This window comes from Mixophyes fleayi, chromosome 3, assembly GCF_038048845.1.
Source record: "Mixophyes fleayi isolate aMixFle1 chromosome 3, aMixFle1.hap1, whole genome shotgun sequence".
Lineage (NCBI taxonomy): Eukaryota > Metazoa > Chordata > Amphibia > Anura > Limnodynastidae > Mixophyes > Mixophyes fleayi.
This window is the reverse complement of record NC_134404.1, coordinates 5,182,405-5,204,615: the sequence shown is the minus strand read 5'-3', so window position 1 is coordinate 5,204,615 and position 22,211 is coordinate 5,182,405. Positions and strand designations below refer to the sequence as shown.

The window sequence follows — 22,211 nt, the reverse complement described above, 5'->3', positions numbered from 1 at the left end:
TTCCACTGAACAATAAAACTAAAATTAACAATACTTACCTGCAATGCAGCAGCAGATACTAAGGTGTTCATGATTTTCATGGACTCACCTTAAATTCCAATGAAATTTAGAATGAGAAAGTACCTGTAGCTAATTAAAGCTTATTCATTTAAAATCATTATAGTAATCCGAAATTGTGAATACATTCATCTTCCAAGCTGGCCAAAATAGCTCAGCTGGGAGAGCGTTAGACTGAAGATCTAAAGGTCCCTGGTTCGATCCCGGGTTTCGGCATGTTTGAACAGGTGTTTTTTGAAGTGAAAAGCTCGAACTGGAAGTAATTTCAAGATGAAATTCCATAATGTCATCCACCAATTTTTCTTAGCAAAGAAGAATATTCAGCCCCATCTTTCAAATAATCAGAACATTTCATTTAATAACACTGTCCAGAAATACAGGATAAAAAGTGTCCATGATTTCAATAGTCCGGGCTTGACTCTTTATGCAATTGTAAATATCTCAATGATAAAATTTCTCAGCATTTTGCATCAATGCTTCTATTATAAAATAAAGGTTTTGTGATGGGTGAACATACAGTATAAAAACTGCTATGAAATGCTATGTTTACATTCGAAGCAATCATGATGAAAGGAAAAACTGTTATATAACCTTGTGTAATCTTCCTGGCATGACTCAGTTTGGAGAAAGTTAGGTTGAAGATCCAAAATGTTGTTGGCTTTCAATTTCTGGGGCTTTCTCTCTCTTCTACTACAGGAGAGAAGATTAATGAGCCCTAGCCTTCCACTGAACAATAAAACTAAAATTAACAATACTTACCTGCAATGCAGCAGCAGATACTAAGGTGTTCATGATTTTCATGGACTAACCTTAAATTCCAATGAAATTTAGAATGAGAAAGTACCTGTAGCTAATTAAAGCTTATTCATTTGAAATCATTATAGTAATCCGAAATTGTGAATACATTCATCTTCCAAGCTGGCCGAAATAGCTCAGCTGGGAGAGCGTTAGATTGAAGATCTAAAGGTCCCTGGTTCGATACCGGGTTTCGGCATGTTTGAACAGGTGTTTTTTGAAGTGAAAAGCTCGAACTGGAAGTAATTTCAAGATGAAATTCCATAATGTCATCCACCAATTTTTCTTAGCAAAGAAGAATATTCAGCCACATCTTTCAAATAATCAGAACATTTCATTTAATAACACTGTCCAGAAATACACGATAAAAAGTGTCCATGATTTCAGTAGTCCGGGCTTGACTCTATGCAATTGTAATTATCTCAATGATAAAATTTCTCAGCATTTTGCATCAATGCTTCTATTATAAAATAAAGGTTTTGTGATGGGTGAACATACAGTATAAAAACTGCTATGAAATGCTATGTTTACATTCGAAGCAATCATGATGAAAGGAAAAACTGTTATATAACCTTGTGTAATCTTCCTGGCATGACTCAGTTTGGAGAAAGTTAGGTTGAAGATCCAAAGGATTGTTGGCTTTCAATTTCTGGGGCTTTCTCTCTCTTCTACTACAGGAGAGAAGATTAATGAGCCCTAGCCTTCCACTGAATAATAAAACTAAAATTAACAATACTTACCTGCAATGCAGCAGCAGATACTAAGGTGTTCATGATTTTCATGGACTCACCTTAAATTCCAATGAAATTTAGAATGAGAAAGTACCTGTAGCTAATTAAAGCTTATTCATTTGAAATCATTATAGTAATCCGAAATTGTGAATACATTCATCTTCCAAGCTGGCCGAAATAGCTCAGCTGGGAGAGCGTTAGACTAAAGATCTAAAGGTCCCTGGTTCGATACCGGGTTTCGGCATGTTTGAACAGGTGTTTTTTGAAGTGAAAAGCTCGAACTGGAAGTAATTTCAAGATGAAATTCCATAATGTCATCCACCAATTTTTCTTAGCAAAGAAGAATATTCAGCCCCATCTTTCAAATAATCAGAACATTTCATTTAATAACACTGTCCAGAAATACACGATAAAAAGTGTCCATGATTTCAGTAGTCCGGGCTTGACTCTTTATGCAATTGTAATTATCTCAATGATAAAATTTCTCAGCATTTTGCATCAATGCTTCTATTATAAAATAAAGGTTTTGTGATGGGTGAACATACAGTATAAAAACTGCTATGAAATGCTATGTTTACATTCGAAGCAATCATGATGAAAGGAAAAACTGTTATATAACCTTGTGTAATCTTCCTGGCATGACTCAGTTTGGAGAAAGTTAGGTTGAAGATCCAAAGGATTGTTGGCTTTCAATTTCTGGGGCTTTCTCTCTCTTCTACTACAGGAGAGAAGATTAATGAGCCCTAGCCTTCCACTGAATAATAAAACTAAAATTAACAATACTTACCTGCAATGCAGCAGCAGATACTAAGGTGTTCATGATTTTCATGGACTCACCTTAAATTCCAATGAAATTTAGAATGAGAAAGTACCTGTAGCTAATTAAAGCTTATTCATTTGAAATCATTATAGTAATCCGAAATTGTGAATACATTCATCTTCCAAGCTGTCCGAAATAGCTCAGCTGGGAGAGCGTTAGACTGAAGATCTAAAGGTCCCTGGTTCGATCCCGGGTTTCGGCGAGTTTGAACAGGTGTTTTTTTAAGTGAAAAGCTCGAACTGGAAGTAATTTCAAGATGAAATTCCATAATGTCATCCACCAATTTTTCTTAGCAAAGAAGAATATTCAGCCCCATCTTTCAAATAATCAGAACATTTCATTTAATAACACTGTCCAGAAATACAGGATAAAAAGTGTCCATGATTTCAGTAGTCCGGGCTTGACTCTTTATGCAATTGTAATTATCTCAATGATAAAATTTCTCAGCATTTTGCATCAATGCTTCTATTATAAAATAAAGGTTTTGTGATGGGTGAACATACAGTATAAAAACTGCTATGAAATGCTATGTTTACATTCGAAGCAATCAAGATGAAAGGAAAAACTGTTATATAACCTTGTGTAATCTTCCTGGCATGACTCAGTTTGGAGAAAGTTAGGTTGAAGATCCAAAGGATTGTTGGCTTTCAATTTCTGGGGCTTTCTCTCTCTTCTACTACAGGAGAGAAGATTAATGAGCCCTAGCCTTCCACTGAAAAATAAAACTAAAATTAACAATACTTACCTGCAATGCAGCAGCAGATACTAAGGTGTTCATGATTTTCATGGACTCACCTTAAATTCCAATGAAATTTAGAATGAGAAAGTACCTGTAGCTAATTAAAGCTTATTCATTTGAAATCATTATAGTAATCCGAAATTGTGAATACATACATCTTCCAAGCTGGCTGAAATAGCTCAGCTGGAAGAGTGTTAGACTGAAGATCTAAAGATCCCTGGTTCGATCCTGGGTTTCGGCATGTTTGAACAGGTGTTTTTTGAAGTGAAAAGCTCGAACTGGAAGTAATTTCAAGATGAAATTCCATAATGTCATCCACCAATTTTTCTTAGCAAAGAAGAATATTCAGCCCCATCTTTCAAATAATCAGAACATTTCATTTAATAACACTGTCCAGAAATACAGGATAAAAAGTGTCCATGATTTCAGTAGTCTGGGCTTGACTCTTTATGCAATTGTAATTATCTCAATGATAAAATTTCTCAGCATTTTGCATCAATGCTTCTATTATAAAATAAAGGTTTTGTGATGGGTGAACATACAGTATAAAAACTGCTATGAAATGCTATGTTTACATTCGAAGCAATCATGATGAAAGGAAAAACTGTTATATAACCTTGTGTAATCTTCCTGGCATGACTCAGTTTGGAGAAAGTTAGGTTGAAGATCCAAAGGATTGTTGGCTTTCAATTTCTGGGGCTTTCTCTCTCTTCTACTACAGGAGAGAAGATTAATGAGCCCTAGCCTTCCACTGAATAATAAAACTAAAATTAACAATACTTACCTGCAATGCAGCAGCAGATACTAAGGTGTTCATGATTTTCATGGACTCACCTTAAATTCCAATGAAATTTAGAATGAGAAAGTACCTGTAGCTAATTAAAGCTTATTCATTTGAAATCATTATAGTAATCCGAAATTGTGAATACATTCATCTTCCAAGCTGGCCGAAATAGCTCAGCTGGGAGAGCGTTAGATTGAAGATCTAAAGGTCCCTGGTTCGATACCGGGTTGCGGCATGTTTGAACAGGTGTTTTTTGAAGTGAAAAGCTCGAACTGGAAGTAATTTCAAGATGAAATTCCATAATGTCATCCACCAATTTTTCTTAGCAAAGAAGAATATTCAGCCACATCTTTCAAATAATCAGAACATTTCATTTAATAACACTGTCCAGAAATACACGATAAAAAGTGTCCATGATTTCAGTAGTCCGGGCTTGACTCTATGCAATTGTAATTATCTCAATGATAAAATTTCTCAGCATTTTGCATCAATGCTTCTATTATAAAATAAAGGTTTTGTGATGGGTGAACATACAGTATAAAAACTGCTATGAAATGCTATGTTTACATTCGAAGCAATCATGATGAAAGGAAAAACTGTTATATAACCTTGTGTAATCTTCCTGGCATGACTCAGTTTGGAGAAAGTTAGGTTGAAGATCCAAAGGATTGTTGGCTTTCAATTTCTGGGGCTTTCTCTCTCTTTTACTACAGGAGAGAAGATTAATGAGCCCTAGCCTTCCACTGAATAATAAAACTAAAATTAACAATACTTACCTGCAATGCAGCAGCAGATACTAAGGTGTTCATGATTTTCATGGACTCACCTTAAATTCCAATGAAATTTAGAATGAGAAAGTACCTGTAGCTAATTAAAGCTTATTCATTTGAAATCATTATAGTAATCCGAAATTGTGAATACATTCATCTTCCAAGCTGGCCGAAATAGCTCAGCTGGGAGAGCGTTAGACTAAAGATCTAAAGGTCCCTGGTTCGATACCGGGTTTCGGCATGTTTGAACAGGTGTTTTTTGAAGTGAAAAGCTCGAACTGGAAGTAATTTCAAGATGAAATTCCATAATGTCATCCACCAATTTTTCTTAGCAAAGAAGAATATTCAGCCCCATCTTTCAAATAATCAGAACATTTCATTTAATAACACTGTCCAGAAATACACGATAAAAAGTGTCCATGATTTCAGTAGTCCGGGCTTGACTCTTTATGCAATTGTAATTATCTCAATGATAAAATTTCTCAGCATTTTGCATCAATGCTTCTATTATAAAATAAAGGTTTTGTGATGGGTGAACATACAGTATAAAAACTGCTATGAAATGCTATGTTTACATTCGAAGCAATCATGATGAAAGGAAAAACTGTTATATAACCTTGTGTAATCTTCCTGGCATGACTCAGTTTGGAGAAAGTTAGGTTGAAGATCCAAAGGATTGTTGGCTTTCAATTTCTGGGGCTTTCTCTCTCTTCTACTACAGGAGAGAAGATTAATGAGCCCTAGCCTTCCACTGAATAATAAAACTAAAATTAACAATACTTACCTGCAATGCAGCAGCAGATACTAAGGTGTTCATGATTTTCATGGACTCACCTTAAATTCCAATGAAATTTAGAATGAGAAAGTACCTGTAGCTAATTAAAGCTTATTCATTTGAAATCATTATAGTAATCCGAAATTGTGAATACATTCATCTTCCAAGCTGTCCGAAATAGCTCAGCTGGGAGAGCGTTAGACTGAAGATCTAAAGGTCCCTGGTTCGATCCCGGGTTTCGGCGAGTTTGAACAGGTGTTTTTTTAAGTGAAAAGCTCGAACTGGAAGTAATTTCAAGATGAAATTCCATAATGTCATCCACCAATTTTTCTTAGCAAAGAAGAATATTCAGCCCCATCTTTTAAATAATCAGAACATTTCATTTAATAACACTGTCCAGAAATACAGGATAAAAAGTGTCCATGATTTCAGTAGTCCGGGCTTGACTCTTTATGCAATTGTAATTATCTCAATGATAAAATTTCTCAGCATTTTGCATCAATGCTTCTATTATAAAATAAAGGTTTTGTGATGGGTGAACATATAGTATAACAACTGCTATGAAATGCTATGTTTACATTCGAAGCAATCATGATGAAAGAAAAAACTGTTATATAACCTTGTGTAATCTTCCTGGCATGACTCAGTTTGGAGAAAGTTAGGTTGAAGATCCAAAGGATTGTTGGCTTTCAATTTCTTGGGCTTTCTCTCTCTTCTACTACAGGAGAGAGGATTAATGAGCCCTAGCCTTCCACTGAACAATAAAACTAAAATTAACAATACTTACCTGCAATGCAGCAGCAGATACTAAGGTGTTCAGGATTTTCATGGACTCACCTTAAATTCCAATGAAATTTAGAATGAGAAAGTACCTGTAGCTAATTAAAGCTTATTCATTTGAAATCATTATAGTAATCCGAAATTGTGAATACATTTATCTTCCAAGCTGGCCGAAATAGCTCAGCTGGGAGAGCGTTAGACTGAAGATCTAAAGGTCCCTGGTTCGATCCTGGGTTTCGGCATGTTTGAACAGGTGTTTTTTGAAGTGAAAAGCTCGAACTGGAAGTAATTTCAAGATGAAATTCCATAATGTCATCCACCAATTTTTCTTAGCAAAGAAGAATATTCAGCCCCATCTTTCAAATAATCAGAACATTTCATTTAATAACACTGTCCAGAAATACAGGATAAAAAGTGTCCATGATTTCAGTAGTCCGGGCTTGACTCTTTATGCAATTGTAATTATCTCAATGATAAAATTTCTCAGCATTTTGCATCAATGCTTCTATTATAAAATAAAGGTTTTGTGATGGGTGAACATACAGTATAAAAACTGCTATGAAATGCTATGTTTACATTCGAAGCAATCAAGATGAAAGGAAAAACTGTTATATAACCTTGTGTAATCTTCCTGGCATGACTCAGTTTGGAGAAAGTTAGGTTGAAGATCCAAAGGATTGTTGGCTTTCAATTTCTGGGGCTTTCTCTCTCTTCTACTACAGGAGAGAAGATTAATGAGCCCTAGCCTTCCACTGAAAAATAAAACTAAAATTAACAATACTTACCTGCAATGCAGCAGCAGATACTAAGGTGTTCATGATTTTCATGGACTCACCTTAAATTCCAATGAAATTTAGAATGAGAAAGTACCTGTAGCTAATTAAAGCTTATTCATTTGAAATCATTATAGTAATCCGAAATTGTGAATACATACATCTTCCAAGCTGGCCGAAATAGCTCAGCTGGAAGAGTGTTAGACTAAAGATCCTGGGTTTCGGCATGTTTGAACAGGTGTTTTTTGAAGTGAAAAGCTCGAACTGGAAGTAATTTCAAGATGAAATTCCATAATGTCATCCACCAATTTTTCTTAGCAAAGAAGAATATTCAGCCCCATCTTTCAAATAATCAGAACATTTCATTTAATAACACTGTCCAGAAATACAGGATAAAAAGTGTCCATGATTTCAATAGTCTGGGCTTGACTCTTTATGCAATTGTAATTATCTCAATGATAAAATTTCTCAGCATTTTGCATCAATGCTTCTATTATAAAATAAAGGTTTTGTGATGGGTGAACATACAGTATAAAAACTGCTATGAAATGCTATGTTTACATTCGAAGCAATCATGATGAAAGGAAAAACTGTTATATAACCTTGTGTAATCTTCCTGGCATGACTCAGTTTGGAGAAAGTTAGGTTGAAGATCCAAAGGATTGTTGGCTTTCAATTTCTGGGGCTTTCTCTCTCTTCTACTACAGGAGAGAAGATTAATGAGCCCTAGCCTTCCACTGAATAATAAAACTAAAATTAACAATACTTACCTGCAATGCAGCAGCAGATACTAAGGTGTTCATGATTTTCATGGACTCACCTTAAATTCCAATGAAATTTAGAATGAGAAAGTACCTGTAGCTAATTAAAGCTTATTCATTTGAAATCATTATAGTAATCCGAAATTGTGAATACATTCATCTTCCAAGCTGGCTGAAATAGCTCAGCTGGGAGAGCGTTAGACTAAAGATCTAAAGGTCCCTGGTTCGATACCGGGTTTCGGCATGTTTGAACAGGTGTTTTTTGAAGTGAAAAGCTCGAACTGGAAGTAATTTCAAGATGAAATTCCATAATGTCATCCACCAATTTTTCTTAGCAAAGAAGAATATTCAGCCCCATCTTTCAAATAATCAGAACATTTCATTTAATAACACTGTCCAGAAATACACGATAAAAAGTGTCCATGATTTCAGTAGTCCGGGCTTGACTCTTTATGCAATTGTAATTATCTCAATGATAAAATTTCTCAGCATTTTGCATCAATGCTTCTATTATAAAATAAAGGTTTTGTGATGGGTGAACATACAGTATAAAAACTGCTATGAAATGCTATGTTTACATTCGAAGCAATCATGATGAAAGGAAAAACTGTTATATAACCTTGTGTAATCTTCCTGGCATGACTCAGTTTGGAGAAAGTTAGGTTGAAGATCCAAAGGATTGTTGGCTTTCAATTTCTGGGGCTTTCTCTCTCTTCTACTACAGGAGAGAAGATTAATGAGCCCTAGCCTTCCACTGAAAAATAAAACTAAAATTAACAATACTTACCTGCAATGCAGCAGCAGATACTAAGGTGTTCATGATTTTCATGGACTCACCTTAAATTCCAATGAAATTTAGAATGAGAAAGTACCTTTAGCTAATTAAAGCTTATTCATTTGAAATCATTATAGTAATCCGAAATTGTGAATACATTCATCTTCCAAGCTGGCTGAAATAGCTCAGCTGGGAGAGCGTTAGACTGAAGATCTAAAGGTCCCTGGTTCGATCCCGGGTTTCGGCGTGTTTGAACAGGTGTTTTTTGAAGTGAAAAGCTCGAACTGGAAGTAATTTCAAGATGAAATTCCATAATGTCATCCACCAATTTTTCTTAGCAAAGAAGAATATTCAGCCCCATCTTTCAAATAATCAGAACATTTCATTTAATAACACTGTCCAGAAATACAGGATAAAAAGTGTCCATGATTTCTGTAGTCCGGGCTTGACTCTTTATGCAATTGTAATTATCTCAATGATAAAATTTCTCAGCATTTTGCATCAATGCTTCTATTATAAAATAAAGGTTTTGTGATGGGTGAACATACAGTATAAAAACTGCTATGAAATGCTATGTTTACATTCAAAGCAATCATGATGAAAGGAAAAACTGTTAAATAACCTTGTGTAATCTTCCTGGCATGACTCAGTTTGGAGAAAGTTAGGTTGAAGATCCAAAGGATTGTTGGCTTTCAATTTCTGGGGCTTTCTCTCTCTTCTACTACAGGAGAGAAGATTAATGAGCCCTAGCCTTCCACTGAACAATAAAACTAAAATTAACAATACTTACCTGCAATGCAGCAGCAGATACTAAGGTGTTCATGATTTTCATGGACTCACCTTAAATTCCAATGAAATTTAGAATGAGAAAGTACCTGTAGCTAATTAAAGCTTATTCATTTAAAATCATTATAGTAATCCGAAATTGTGAATACATTCATCTTCCAAGCTGGCCGAAATAGCTCAGCTGGGAGAGCGTTAGACTGAAGATCTAAAGGTCCCTGGTTCGATCCCAGGTTTCGGCATGTTTGAACAGGTGTTTTTTGAAGTGAAAAGCTCGAACTGGAAGTAATTTCAAGATGAAATTCCATAATGTCATCCACCAATTTTTCTTAGCAAAGAAGAATATTCAGCCCCATCTTTCAAATAATCAGAACATTTCATTTAATAACACTGTCCAGAAATACAGGATAAAAAGTGTCCATGATTTCAATAGTCCGGGCTTGACTCTTTATGCAATTGTAATTATCTCAATGATAAAATTTCTCAGCATTTTGCATCAATGCTTCTATTATAAAATAAAGGTTTTGTGATGGGTGAACATACAGTATAAAAACTGCTATGAAATGCTATGTTTACATTCGAAGCAATCATGATGAAAGGAAAAACTGTTATATAACCTTGTGTAATCTTCCTGGCATGACTCAGTTTGGAGAAAGTTAGGTTGAAGATCCAAAATGTTGTTGGCTTTCAATTTCTGGGGCTTTCTCTCTCTTCTACTACAGGAGAGAAGATTAATGAGCCCTAGCCTTCCACTGAACAATAAAACTAAAATTAACAATACTTACCTGCAATGCAGCAGCAGATACTAAGGTGTTCATGATTTTCATGGACTCACCTTAAATTCCAATGAAATTTAGAATGAGAAAGTACCTTTAGCTAATTAAAGCTTATTCATTTGAAATCATTATAGTAATCCGAAATTGTGAATACATTCATCTTCCAAGCTGGCTGAAATAGCTCAGCTGGGAGAGCGTTAGACTGAAGATCTAAAGGTCCCTGGTTCGATCCCGGGTTTCGGCGTGTTTGAACAGGTGTTTTTTGAAGTGAAAAGCTCGAACTGGAAGTAATTTCAAGATGAAATTCCATAATGTCATCCACCAATTTTTCTTAGCAAAGAAGAATATTCAGCCCCATCTTTCAAATAATCAGAACATTTCATTTAATAACACTGTCCAGAAATACAGGATAAAAAGTGTCCATGATTTCAGTAGTCCGGGCTTGACTCTTTATGCAATTGTAATTATCTCAATGATAAAATTTCTCAGCATTTTGCATCAATGCTTCTATTATAAAATAAAGGTTTTGTGATGGGTGAACATACAGTATAAAAACTGCTATGAAATGCTATGTTTACATTCGAAGCAATCATGATGAAAGGAAAAACTGTTAAATAACCTTGTGTAATCTTCCTGGCATGACTCAGTTTGGAGAAAGTTAGGTTGAAGATCCAAAGGATTGTTGGCTTTCAATTTCTGGGGCTTTCTCGCTCTTCTACTACAGGAGAGAAGATTAATGAGCCCTAGCCTTCCACTGAATAATAAAACTAAAATTAACAATACTTACCTGCAATGCAGCAGCAGATACTAAGGTGTTCATGATTTTCATGGACTCACCTTAAATTCCAATGAAATTTAGAATGAGAAAGTACCTTTAGCTAATTAAAGCTTATTCATTTGAAATCATTATAGTAATCCGAAATTGTGAATACATTCATCTTCCAAGCTGGCTGAAATAGCTCAGCTGGGAGAGCGTTAGACTGAAGATATAAAGGTCCCTGGTTCGATCCCGGGTTTCGGCGTGTTTGAACAGGTGTTTTTTGAAGTGAAAAGCTCGAACTGGAAGTAATTTCAAGATGAAATTCCATAATGTCATCCACCAATTTTTCTTAGCAAAGAAGAATATTCAGCCCCATCTTTCAAATAATCAGAACATTTCATTTAATAACACTGTCCAGAAATACAGGATAAAAAGTGTCCATGATTTCAGTAGTCCGGGCTTGACTCTTTATGCAATTGTAATTATCTCAATGATAAAATTTCTCAGCATTTTGCATCAATGCTTCTATTATAAAATAAAGGTTTTGTGATGGGTGAACATACAGTATAAAAACTGCTATGAAATGCTATGTTTACATTCGAAGCAATCATGATGAAAGGAAAAACTGTTAAATAACCTTGTGTAATCTTCCTGGCATGACTCAGTTTGGAGAAAGTTAGGTTGAAGATCCAAAGGATTGTTGGCTTTCAATTTCTGGGGCTTTCTCGCTCTTCTACTACAGGAGAGAAGATTAATGAGCCCTAGCCTTCCACTGAATAATAAAACTAAAATTAACAATACTTACCTGCAATGCAGCAGCAGATACTAAGGTGTTCATGATTTTCATGGACTCACCTTAAATTCCAATGAAATTTAGAATGAGAAAGTACCTGTAGCTAATTAAAGCTTATTCATTTAAAATCATTATAGTAATCCGAAATTGTGAATACATTCATCTTCCAAGCTGGCCGAAATAGCTCAGCTGGGAGAGCGTTAGACTGAAGATCTAAAGGTCCCTGGTTCGATCCCAGGTTTCGGCATGTTTGAACAGGTGTTTTTTGAAGTGAAAAGCTCGAACTGGAAGTAATTTCAAGATGAAATTCCATAATGTCATCCACCAATTTTTCTTAGCAAAGAAGAATATTCAGCCCCATCTTTCAAATAATCAGAACATTTCATTTAATAACACTGTCCAGAAATACAGGATAAAAAGTGTCCATGATTTCAATAGTCCGGGCTTGACTCTTTATGCAATTGTAATTATCTCAATGATAAAATTTCTCAGCATTTTGCATCAATGCTTCTATTATAAAATAAAGGTTTTGTGATGGGTGAACATACAGTATAAACACTGCTATGAAATGCTATGTTTACATTCGAAGCAATCATGATGAAAGGAAAAACTGTTATATAACCTTGTGTAATCTTCCTGGCATGACTCAGTTTGGAGAAAGTTAGGTTGAAGATCCAAAGGATTGTTGGCTTTCAATTTCTGGGGCTTTCTCTCTCTTCTACTACAGGAGAGAAGATTAATGAGCCCTAGCCTTCCACTGAATAATAAAACTAAAATTAACAATACTTACCTGCAATGCAGCAGCAGATACTAAGGTGTTCATGATTTTCATGGACTCACCTTAAATTCCAATGAAATTTAGAATGAGAAAGTACCTGTAGCTAATTAAAGCTTATTCATTTGAAATCATTATAGTAATCCGAAATTGTGAATACATTCATCTTCCAAGCTGGTCGAAATAGCTCAGCTGGGAGAGCGTTAGACTAAAGATCTAAAGGTCCCTGGTTCGATACCGGGTTTCGGCATGTTTGAACAGGTGTTTTTTGAAGTGAAAAGCTCGAACTGGAAGTAATTTCAAGATGAAATTCCATAATGTCATCCACCAATTTTTCTTAGCAAAGAAGAATATTCAGCCCCATCTTTCAAATAATCAGAACATTTCATTTAATAACACTGTCCAGAAATACACGATAAAAAGTGTCCATGATTTCAGTAGTCCGGGCTTGACTCTTTATGCAATTGTAATTATCTCAATGATAAAATTTCTCAGCATTTTGCATCAATGCTTCTATTATAAAATAAAGGTTTTGTGATGGGTGAACATACAGTATAAAAACTGCTATGAAATGCTATGTTTACATTCGAAGCAATCATGATGAAAGGAAAAACTGTTATATAACCTTGTGTAATCTTCCTGGCATGACTCAGTTTGGAGAAAGTTAGGTTGAAGATCCAAAATGTTGTTGGCTTTCAATTTCTGGGGCTTTCTCTCTCTTCTAGTAAAGGAGAGAAGATTAATGAGCCCTAGCCTTCCACTGAACAATTAAACTAAAATTAACAATACTTACCTGCAATGCAGCAGCAGATACTAAGGTGTTCAGGATTTTCATGGACTCACCTTAAATTCCAATGAAATTTAGAATGAGAAAGTACCTGTAGCTAATTAAAGCTTATTCATTTGAAATCATTATAGTAATCCGAAATTGTGAATACGTTCATCTTCCAAGCTGGCTGAAATAGCTCAGCTGGGAGAGCGTTAGACTGAAGATCTAAAGGTCCCTGGTTTGATCCCGGGTTTCGGCATGTTTGAACAGGTGTTTTTTAAAGTGAAAAGCTCGAACTGGAAGTAATTTCAAGATGAAATTCCATAATGTCATTCACCAATTTTTCTTAGCAAAGAAGAAAATTCAGCCCCATCTTTCAAATAATCAGAACATTTCATTTAATAACACTGTCCAAAAATACAGGGTAAAAAGTGTCCATGATTTCAGTAGTCCGGGCTTGACTCTTTATGCAATTGTAATTATCTCAATGATAAAATTTCTCAGCATTTTGCATCAATGCTTCTATTATAAAATAAAGGTTTTGTGATGGGTGAACATACAGTATAAAAACTGCTATGAAATGCTATGTTTACATTCGAAGCAATCAAGATGAAAGGAAAAACTGTTATATAACCTTGTGTAATCTTCCTGGCATGACTCAGTTTGGAGAAAGTTAGGTTGAAGATCCAAAGGATTGTTGGCTTTCAATTTCTGGGGCTTTCTCTCTCTTCTACTAAAGGAGAGAAGATTAATGAGCCCTAGCCTTCCACTGAACAATAAAACTAAAATTAACAATACTTACCTGCAATGCAGCAGCAGATACTAAGGTGTTCAGGATTTTCATGGACTCACCTTAAATTCCAATGAAATTTAGAATGAGAAAGTACCTGTAGCTAATTAAAGCTTATTCATTTAAAATCATTATAGTAATCCGAAATTGTGAATACATTCATCTTCCAAGCTGGCCGAAATAGCTCAGCTGGGAGAGCGTTAGACTGAAGATCTAAAGGTCCCTGGTTCGATCCCAGGTTTCGGCATGTTTGAACAGGTGTTTTTTGAAGTGAAAAGCTCGAACTGGAAGTAATTTCAAGATGAAATTCCATAATGTCATCCACCAATTTTTCTTAGCAAAGAAGAATATTCAGCCCCATCTTTCAAATAATCAGAACATTTCATTTAATAACACTGTCCAGAAATACAGGATAAAAAGTGTCCATGATTTCAATAGTCCGGGCTTGACTCTTTATGCAATTGTAATTATCTCAATGATAAAATTTCTCAGCATTTTGCATCAATGCTTCTATTATAAAATAAAGGTTTTGTGATGGGTGAACATACAGTATAAACACTGCTATGAAATGCTATGTTTACATTCGAAGCAATCATGATGAAAGGAAAAACTGTTATATAACCTTGTGTAATCTTCCTGGCATGACTCAGTTTGGAGAAAGTTAGGTTGAAGATCCAAAGGATTGTTGGCTTTCAATTTCTGGGGCTTTCTCTCTCTTCTACTACAGGAGAGAAGATTAATGAGCCCTAGCCTTCCACTGAATAATAAAACTAAAATTAACAATACTTACCTGCAATGCAGCAGCAGATACTAAGGTGTTCATGATTTTCATGGACTCACCTTAAATTCCAATGAAATTTAGAATGAGAAAGTACCTGTAGCTAATTAAAGCTTATTCATTTGAAATCATTATAGTAATCCGAAATTGTGAATACATTCATCTTCCAAGCTGGTCGAAATAGCTCAGCTGGGAGAGCGTTAGACTAAAGATCTAAAGGTCCCTGGTTCGATACCGGGTTTCGGCATGTTTGAACAGGTGTTTTTTGAAGTGAAAAGCTCGAACTGGAAGTAATTTCAAGATGAAATTCCATAATGTCATCCACCAATTTTTCTTAGCAAAGAAGAATATTCAGCCCCATCTTTCAAATAATCAGAACATTTCATTTAATAACACTGTCCAGAAATACACGATAAAAAGTGTCCATGATTTCAGTAGTCCGGGCTTGACTCTTTATGCAATTGTAATTATCTCAATGATAAAATTTCTCAGCATTTTGCATCAATGCTTCTATTATAAAATAAAGGTTTTGTGATGGGTGAACATACAGTATAAAAACTGCTATGAAATGCTATGTTTACATTCGAAGCAATCATGATGAAAGGAAAAACTGTTATATAACCTTGTGTAATCTTCCTGGCATGACTCAGTTTGGAGAAAGTTAGGTTGAAGATCCAAAATGTTGTTGGCTTTCAATTTCTGGGGCTTTCTCTCTCTTCTAGTAAAGGAGAGAAGATTAATGAGCCCTAGCCTTCCACTGAACAATTAAACTAAAATTAACAATACTTACCTGCAATGCAGCAGCAGATACTAAGGTGTTCAGGATTTTCATGGACTCACCTTAAATTCCAATGAAATTTAGAATGAGAAAGTACCTGTAGCTAATTAAAGCTTATTCATTTGAAATCATTATAGTAATCCGAAATTGTGAATACGTTCATCTTCCAAGCTGGCTGAAATAGCTCAGCTGGGAGAGCGTTAGACTGAAGATCTAAAGGTCCCTGGTTTGATCCCGGGTTTCGGCATGTTTGAACAGGTGTTTTTTAAAGTGAAAAGCTCGAACTGGAAGTAATTTCAAGATGAAATTCCATAATGTCATTCACCAATTTTTCTTAGCAAAGAAGAAAATTCAGCCCCATCTTTCAAATAATCAGAACATTTCATTTAATAACACTGTCCAAAAATACAGGGTAAAAAGTGTCCATGATTTCAGTAGTCCGGGCTTGACTCTTTATGCAATTGTAATTATCTCAATGATAAAATTTCTCAGCATTTTGCATCAATGCTTCTATTATAAAATAAAGGTTTTGTGATGGGTGAACATACAGTATAAAAACTGCTATGAAATGCTATGTTTACATTCGAAGCAATCAAGATGAAAGGAAAAACTGTTATATAACCTTGTGTAATCTTCCTGGCATGACTCAGTTTGGAGAAAGTTAGGTTGAAGATCCAAAGGATTGTTGGCTTTCAATTTCTGGGGCTTTCTCTCTCTTCTACTAAAGGAGAGAAGATTAATGAGCCCTAGCCTTCCACTGAACAATAAAACTAAAATTAACAATACTTACCTGCAATGCAGCAGCAGATACTAAGGTGTTCAGGATTTTCATGGACTCACCTTAAATTCCAATGAAATTTAGAATGAGAAAGTACCTGTAGCTAATTAAAGCTTATTCATTTGAAATCATTATAGTAATCCGAAATTGTGAATACATTCATCTTCCAAGCTGGCCGAAATAGCTCAGCTGGGAGAGCGTTAGACTGAAGATCTAAAGGTCCCTGGTTCGATCCCGGGTTTCGGCATGTTTGAACAGGTGTTTTTTGAAGGGAAAAGCTTGAACTGGAAGTAATTTCAAGATGAAATTCCATAATGTCATTCACCAATTTTTCTTAGCAAAGAAGAATATTCAGCCCCATCTTTCAAATAATCAGAACATTTCATTTAATAACACTGTCCAAAAATACAGGGTAAAAAGTGTCCATGATTTCAGTAGTCTGGGCTTGACTCTTTATGCAATTGTAATTATCTCAATGATAAAATTTCTCAGCATTTTGCATCAATGCTTCTATTATAAAATAAAGGTTTTGTGATGGGTGAACATACAGTATAAAAACTGCTATGAAATGCTATGTTTACATTCGAAGCAATCAAGATGAAAGGAAAAACTGTTATATAACCTTGTGTAATCTTCCTGGCATGACTCAGTTTGGAGAAAGTTAGGTTGAAGATCCAAAGGATTGTTGGCTTTCAATTTCTGGGGCTTTCTCTCTCTTCTACTAAAGGAGAGAAGATTAATGAGCCCTAGCCTTCCACTGAACAATAAAACTAAAATTAACAATACTTACCTGCAATGCAGCAGCAGATACTAAGGTGTTCAGGATTTTCATGGACTCACCTTAAATTCCAATGAAATTTAGAATGAGAAAGTACCTGTAGCTAATTAAAGCTTATTCATTTGAAATCATTATAGTAATCTGAAATTGTAAATACATTCATCTTCCAAGCTGGCCGAAATAGCTCAGCTGGGAGAGCGTTAGACTGAAGATCTAAAGGTCCCTGGTTCGATCCCGGGTTTCGGCATGTTTGAACAGGTGTTTTTTGAAGGGAAAAGCTTGAACTGGAAGTAATTTCAAGATGAAATTCCATAATGTCATTCACCAATTTTTCTTAGCAAAGAAGAATATTCAGCCCCATCTTTCAAATAATCAGAACATTTCATTTAATAACACTGTCCAAAAATACAGGATAAAAAGTGTCCATGATTTCAGTAGTCTGGGCTTGACTCTTTATGCAATTGTAATTATCTCAATGATAAAATTTCTCAGCATTTTGCATCAATGCTTCTATTATAAAATAAAGGTTTTGTGATGGGTGAACATACAGTATAAAAACTGCTATGAAATGCTATGTTTACATTCGAAGCAATCATGATGAAAGGAAAAACTGTTATATAACCTTGTGTAATCTTCCTGGCATGACTCAGTTTGGAGAAAGTTAGGTTGAAGATCCAAAGGATTGTTGGCTTTCAATTTCTGGGGCTTTCTCTCTCTTCTACTACAGGAGAGAAGATTAATGAGCCCTAGCCTTCCACTGAACAATAAAACTAAAATTAACAATACTTACCTGCAATGCAGCAGCAGATACTAAGGTGTTCATGATTTTCATGGACTCACCTTAAATTCCAATGAAATTTAGAATGAGAAAGTACCTGTAGCTAATTAAAGCTTATTCATTTGAAATCATTATAGTAATCTGAAATTGTAAATACATTCATCTTCCAAGCTGGCTGAAATAGCTCAGCTGGGAGAGCATTGGACTGAACATCTAAAGGTCCCTGGTTCGATCCTGGGTTTCGGCATGTTTGAACAAGTGTTTTTTGAAGTGAAAAGCTCGAACTGGAAGTAATTTCAAGATGAAATTCCATAATGTCATCCACCAATTTTTCTTAGCAAAGAAGAATATTCAGCCCCATCTTTCAAATAATCAGAACATTTCATTTAATAACACTGTCCAGAAATACAGGATAAAAAGTGTCCATGATTTCAGTAGTCCGGGCTTGACTCTTTATGCAATTGTAATTATCTCAATGATAAAATTTCTCAGCATTTTGCATCAATGCTTCTATTATAAAATAAAGGTTTTGTGATGGGTGAACATACAGTATAAAAACTGCTATGGAATGCTATGTTTACATTCAAAGCAATCATGATGAAAGGAAAAACTGTTATATAACCTTGTGTAATCTTCCTGGCATGACTCAGTTTGGAGAAAGTTAGGTTGAAGATCCAAAGGATTGTTGGCTTTCAATTTCTGGGGCTTTCTCTCTCTTCTACTACAGGAGAGAAGATTAATGAGCCCTAGCCTTCCACTGAACAATAAAACTAAAATTAACAATACTTACCTGCAATGCAGCAGCAGATACTAAGGTGTTCATGATTTTCATGGACTCACCTTAAATTCCAATGAAATTTAGAATGAGAAAGTACCTGTAGCTAATTAAAGCTTATTCATTTGAAATCATTACAGTAATCCGAAATTGTGAATACATTCTTCTTCCAAGCTGGCTGAAATAGCTCAGCTGGGAAAGCGTTAGACTGAAGATCTGAAGGTCCCTGGTTCAATCCTGGGTTTTGGCATGTTTGAACAGGTGTTTTTTGAAGTGAAAAGCTCGAACTGGAAGTAATTTCAAGATGAAATTCCATAATGTCATCCGTAACTTGTGTTCATTTCTGCTGCCTGTTAATCATCCTGCATGCTGCTGAGCCTCTAGTAGGGCAATTATGGTTTCTGTGCTCTGTTGAAGTACAGTGCAGAGGCAGGTGATAGAGACACGAGTTCTGTTACTGGGAATACTTTCCATAGCTCTTTGCAACTCATTAAAATGGAAATGAGAACCTTTTCCACTTCTTGGAAAGTGGCCTCCAGACATCACACATGGATTTATTGCATTGTTACCTATCCTGCTGGATTGGCATTTACAAATCTGCAAGTGGTCAGGGACGTGCCGTGATGATGCAAATCACATCATCAAACATTGCCCACCTCACTGATCACTGAGTGGTCTGGAGCGTGATGATGAAATTAGTGTCATCATAGGCCATGCCAAACCCACTCCATGTCACCACCTGGTTAAATATGTAATACACAGAGAGTTAAGATACATTACAGCAAAGCATGATATATTTGTTCTGCTGCTATGCTGAAACACTCAATGGAAAAGTCCCATATGGTCTAGCAGTTAGGATTCCTGGTTTTCACCCAGGCGGCCCGGGTTTGACTTCCGGTATGGGAAGTTGAAGCTTTTTTGAATGGCAGCAACAGTACCACTTGTTTAATGCCTGCTCTGTTGATCTCAGCAACAAAATCCAGGAGAAACTGTGCTTTGGTTATGGAAATGGGATGTAGTCAAATCCACAGGATTTATATACCTCCCAACATTTCTGTATCCAAAATTAGGACAGAACTGGTCTGACCCCATATTTCAACATCCATCTTCCAAATTTCGAGTGGGACAACCCTATTTTATATGTAACACATCCTTCATGTGAAAAAAAAGAACTCTTGAACTTGTGGATCAATGGGTTTCCAGGGAGAGTTCACAACTTTTTAATGGTGCAGTAGGGATGTTCTGAATAAAACTAGACTACGCAAATGCTTATTAACCAATAATGTCTGCTTCTGTGCCCAGAATTTCTCCTCTTTCCTTAATCAGCATATAAAAGACAGGTTTAAGAGACTACGGATGTGAACTGAAATACAATATTACTTCTGAAATCCCATGGATCTGAACACATAGAAGATGCAATGTAAAAACAGAGAGTACTGTGAGAAATAGTGGTGGCAGCGTGGACCATTGACTAGAAATCCATTTTTGTCTCACTGGGCAAAAGTTTGACAATTTGTCACCACAATTTCTGGAATTTTCATCAATTAAAAAAGTCAAGCTAAATTGGAGAATGCAGAAGAGGTTGAAAATTTTCCAGCATTTTTAATCTTGACGTAAAGGCGTCTGCAGTTGGAAAATCTAAGGAAGCTGTTTTCCCAACTATTTCTGAAGCTAATTAATTCAAAATGAACAAATAAAAATAAAACTTTTAATGATGTATTACCAATTATTAAATATGACAATTTTTACAACTTTTGATGAGCAAGTAGACCAGAAATAAAAATGTGGATCTCTTTATCTAGACAAGCAATTTTTCTGTTTTATGGATAATTCAATTTTGTTTGTGTTTTCACTCAGTCAGATGTAGTGCACATGACATCAGAAATCCTCTAAAGCACAATCCTTCGATAGCTCAGCTGGTAGAGCGGAGGACTGTAGAGGAAATTGGTACAGAAATCCTTAGGTCGCTGGTTCAACTCCGGCTCGAAGGAAAGTTTTTCATATCATTTTAGAAGGCAATTTCTGACATATTAAATACCCAGAAATATGCATGACTCATGCTGTTTATCTTTAATAGTCAGAGAAACTGTAACTTGTTTTCATTTCTGCTGCCTGTTAATCATCCTGCATGCTGCTGAGCCTCTAATAGGGCAATTATGGTTTCTGTGCTCTGTTGAAGTACAGTGCAGAGGCAGGTGATAGAGACACGAGTTCTGTTACTGGGGATACTTTCCATAGCTCTTTGCAACTCATTAAAATGGAAATGAGAACCTTTTCCACTTCTTGGAAAGTGGCCTACAGACATCACACATGGATTTATTGCATTGTTACCTATCCTGCTGGATTGGCATTTACAAATCTGCAAGTGGTCAGGGATGTGCCGTGATGATGCAAATCACATCATCAAACATTGCCCACCTCACTGATCACTGAGTGGTCTGGAGCGTGATGATGAAATTAGTGTCATCTTAGGCCATGCCAAACCCACTCCATGTCACCACCTGGTTAAATATGAAATACACAGAGAGTTAAGATACATTACAGCAAAGCATGATATATTTGTTCTGCTGCTATGCTGAAACACTCAACAGAAAAGTCCCATATGGTCTAGCAGTTAGGATTCCTGGTTTTCACCCAGGTGGCCCGGGTTCGACTCCCAGTATGGGAAGTTGAAGCTTTTTTGAATGGCAGCAACAGTACCACTTGTTTAATGCTCTGTTGATCTCAGCAACAAAATCCAGGAGAAACTGTGCTTTGGTTATGGAAATGGGATGTGGTAAAATCCACAGTATTTATATACCTCCCAACATTTCTGTATCCAAAATTAGGACAGAACTGGTCTGACCCCATATTTCAACATCCATCTTCCAAATTTCGAGTGGGACAACCCTATTTTATATGTAACACATCCTTCATGTGAAAAAAAAGAACTCTTGAACTTGTGGATCAATGGGTTTCCAGGGAGAGTTCACAACTTTTTAATGGTGCAGTAGGGATGTTCTGAATGAAACTAGACTACGCAAATGCTTATAAACCAATAATGTCTGCTACTGTGCCCAGAATTTCTCCGCTTTCCTTAATCAGCATACAAAGGACAGGTTTAAGACACCACGGATGGGAACTGAAATACAATATTACTTCTGAAATCCCATGGATCTGAACCCATAGAAGATGCATTGTAAAAACAGAGAGTACTGTGAGAAATAGTGGTGGCAGCGTGGACCATTGACTAGAAATCTATTTTTGTCTCACTGGGCAAAAGTTTGACAATTTGTCACCACAATTTCTGGAATTTTCATCAATTAAAAAAGTCAAGCTAAATTGGAGAACGCAGAAAAGGTTGAAAATTTTCCAGCATTTTTAATCTTGACGTAAAGGCGTCTGCAGTTGGAAAATCTAAGGAAGCTGTTTTCCCAACTATTTCTGAAGCTAATTAATTCAAAATGAACAAATAAAAATCAAACTTTTAATGATGTATTACCAATTATTAAATATGACAATTTTTACAACTTTTGATGAGCAAGTAGACCAGAAATAAAA

At 35.7% G+C, this 22,211-nt stretch overlaps 15 non-coding genes across 15 annotated transcripts; all 15 read left to right on the top strand.

Annotated features, from left to right (window-relative positions):
- Positions 1-200: 200 nt before the first annotated feature.
- On the top strand, positions 201-273 carry TRNAF-GAA (transfer RNA phenylalanine (anticodon GAA)). Its single transcript has one exon. It is a non-coding gene; the product is annotated as a tRNA-Phe (tRNA).
- Positions 274-978: 705 nt separating this feature from the next.
- TRNAF-GAA (transfer RNA phenylalanine (anticodon GAA)) lies at positions 979-1,051 on the top strand. The gene has a single exon. It is a non-coding gene; the product is annotated as a tRNA-Phe (tRNA).
- A 703-nt stretch (positions 1,052-1,754) lies between these two features.
- Positions 1,755-1,827, top strand: TRNAF-AAA (transfer RNA phenylalanine (anticodon AAA)). The gene has a single exon. It is a non-coding gene; the product is annotated as a tRNA-Phe (tRNA).
- Positions 1,828-4,864: 3,037 nt separating this feature from the next.
- Positions 4,865-4,937, top strand: TRNAF-AAA (transfer RNA phenylalanine (anticodon AAA)). Its single transcript has one exon. It is a non-coding gene; the product is annotated as a tRNA-Phe (tRNA).
- A 3,019-nt stretch (positions 4,938-7,956) lies between these two features.
- On the top strand, positions 7,957-8,029 carry TRNAF-AAA (transfer RNA phenylalanine (anticodon AAA)). Its single transcript has one exon. It is a non-coding gene; the product is annotated as a tRNA-Phe (tRNA).
- A 705-nt stretch (positions 8,030-8,734) lies between these two features.
- Positions 8,735-8,807, top strand: TRNAF-GAA (transfer RNA phenylalanine (anticodon GAA)). The gene has a single exon. It is a non-coding gene; the product is annotated as a tRNA-Phe (tRNA).
- Positions 8,808-9,512: 705 nt separating this feature from the next.
- TRNAF-GAA (transfer RNA phenylalanine (anticodon GAA)) lies at positions 9,513-9,585 on the top strand. The gene has a single exon. It is a non-coding gene; the product is annotated as a tRNA-Phe (tRNA).
- A 705-nt stretch (positions 9,586-10,290) lies between these two features.
- On the top strand, positions 10,291-10,363 carry TRNAF-GAA (transfer RNA phenylalanine (anticodon GAA)). Its single transcript has one exon. It is a non-coding gene; the product is annotated as a tRNA-Phe (tRNA).
- Positions 10,364-11,846: 1,483 nt separating this feature from the next.
- TRNAF-GAA (transfer RNA phenylalanine (anticodon GAA)) lies at positions 11,847-11,919 on the top strand. Its single transcript has one exon. It is a non-coding gene; the product is annotated as a tRNA-Phe (tRNA).
- A 705-nt stretch (positions 11,920-12,624) lies between these two features.
- TRNAF-AAA (transfer RNA phenylalanine (anticodon AAA)) lies at positions 12,625-12,697 on the top strand. The gene has a single exon. It is a non-coding gene; the product is annotated as a tRNA-Phe (tRNA).
- Positions 12,698-14,180: 1,483 nt separating this feature from the next.
- Positions 14,181-14,253, top strand: TRNAF-GAA (transfer RNA phenylalanine (anticodon GAA)). Its single transcript has one exon. It is a non-coding gene; the product is annotated as a tRNA-Phe (tRNA).
- A 705-nt stretch (positions 14,254-14,958) lies between these two features.
- Positions 14,959-15,031, top strand: TRNAF-AAA (transfer RNA phenylalanine (anticodon AAA)). Its single transcript has one exon. It is a non-coding gene; the product is annotated as a tRNA-Phe (tRNA).
- A 1,483-nt stretch (positions 15,032-16,514) lies between these two features.
- On the top strand, positions 16,515-16,587 carry TRNAF-GAA (transfer RNA phenylalanine (anticodon GAA)). Its single transcript has one exon. It is a non-coding gene; the product is annotated as a tRNA-Phe (tRNA).
- Positions 16,588-17,292: 705 nt separating this feature from the next.
- TRNAF-GAA (transfer RNA phenylalanine (anticodon GAA)) lies at positions 17,293-17,365 on the top strand. The gene has a single exon. It is a non-coding gene; the product is annotated as a tRNA-Phe (tRNA).
- A 3,207-nt stretch (positions 17,366-20,572) lies between these two features.
- On the top strand, positions 20,573-20,662 carry TRNAY-GUA (transfer RNA tyrosine (anticodon GUA)). The gene is given in 2 exon segments: positions 20,573-20,609; positions 20,627-20,662. It is a non-coding gene; the product is annotated as a tRNA-Tyr (tRNA).
- Positions 20,663-22,211: the final 1,549 nt, after the last annotated feature.